General features: G+C 35.0%; 1 non-coding gene across 1 annotated transcript; it reads left to right on the forward strand.

The window, feature by feature from the left end:
* The first annotated feature begins 480 nt into the window (after positions 1 to 480).
* On the forward strand, positions 481 to 570 carry Trnay-gua (transfer RNA tyrosine (anticodon GUA)). Its single transcript is given in 2 exon segments — positions 481 to 517; positions 535 to 570. It is a non-coding gene; the product is annotated as a tRNA-Tyr (tRNA).
* The last annotated feature ends 799 nt before the right edge of the window (positions 571 to 1,369 follow it).

A 1,369-nucleotide genomic window follows, 5' to 3' on the forward strand; every position in this document is an offset into this window, starting at 1 on the left:
TTTGCCCTCTGTTAACATATAATTAAAAACAAACACAAGCTACATATATTAACAAACACATGCTCAAGTAAGCACATACGAACACTCAAGAGCGAACGTAAACTGCTGTCGTTGGAATGTATGGACGCCCTTAATGTGCAATTATGTCAAACAATAACTGTTTGCATCACTTTGCTTAAAATAAAGAATTAAAATGCATGAAGCGACATGATAGGTTTTTTTTAAATCATAATTAATAATAAATACAATTATTTACTTGTTTTTCATAACTGAATACCAACCGAACAAAAGAAGGGGAGGCTAAACTTGCGATTTGATGTCATAACAAAACAAGAGTCAACCATTTAATATTGCAAACGCCAAGTCGGAAATGATAAATAGCTTCCATACGCTTGTCAGATTCCGTATGGCGCATTGCAATGATCCGTTCGGTACAATTTGATAGTACGTTATCGATCACGTCTACTCATATTAACGTATCCCGTGATAGCTCAGTTGGTAGAGCGGAGGACTGTAGTGGTTTCTGAAACTGTAATCCTTAGGTCGCTGGTTCAATTCCTGCTCGCGGGACGAATTTTTTAAATTCCTGTTCCCATTTGCGAAAAAACTTACTTTAACTGTATGTTATCCTGTAACCATACACATTCTCACACGAATGTCCAATTATTTAATCACACTCTTTAATGAAAAGTTTGAACGCACTTTCATTTATGTAATCATTGCTCATTAGTATGTTAATATCTTATAATCCAGTTATAATCGCAGATACGTAATATCCTTATGACACTGAATAATATGTAAATGCATTGAAATCTGAAGTTATTCTCGCTCAGCCAAGCAAAGGCATAGCAGATGATATAAGCATCGTTTATGATAGACCAAAACTCTGATTGGAATATAAGATTGGGACGCCTTACTTTGTGTTGTTATGGATTAAACAGTAAAGTTGCATTAATATACTTCATCAACGCGTGTTTCCTCTGCCATTGTTATTTATCCATCCCTTCTAGTTGTATGCCATCGTCAGCCGTTCATTGTAGAAATAAACTCCCGATGAAAATTCTTTACTGTATTTCGGCATTGATTGGACAAATCTGTAAAGCACGGAACAATGACGGCATTTTGTCTGTTTTCATACCATTTATTTTAGCACGTGCATTAGTTGCTCGGTTTTGCCCACAATAAATTGGAACCAGCGCTCGTTATAAAATAGCAATATTGTATTTTATTTTGTATATAATTAGAAGCGAACGAAAAGACCAACAGGCCGTTAGATGAACGACAATTTCGTTTATGCATTATGCTGCCATTGTTATAGTCATTGTATTGTGGCATTTTCGTTTTTGTATTTTTCGAAAGTAAAATCAAT

This window comes from Dreissena polymorpha, chromosome 9 (assembly GCF_020536995.1).
Source record: "Dreissena polymorpha isolate Duluth1 chromosome 9, UMN_Dpol_1.0, whole genome shotgun sequence".
Lineage (NCBI taxonomy): Eukaryota > Metazoa > Mollusca > Bivalvia > Myida > Dreissenidae > Dreissena > Dreissena polymorpha.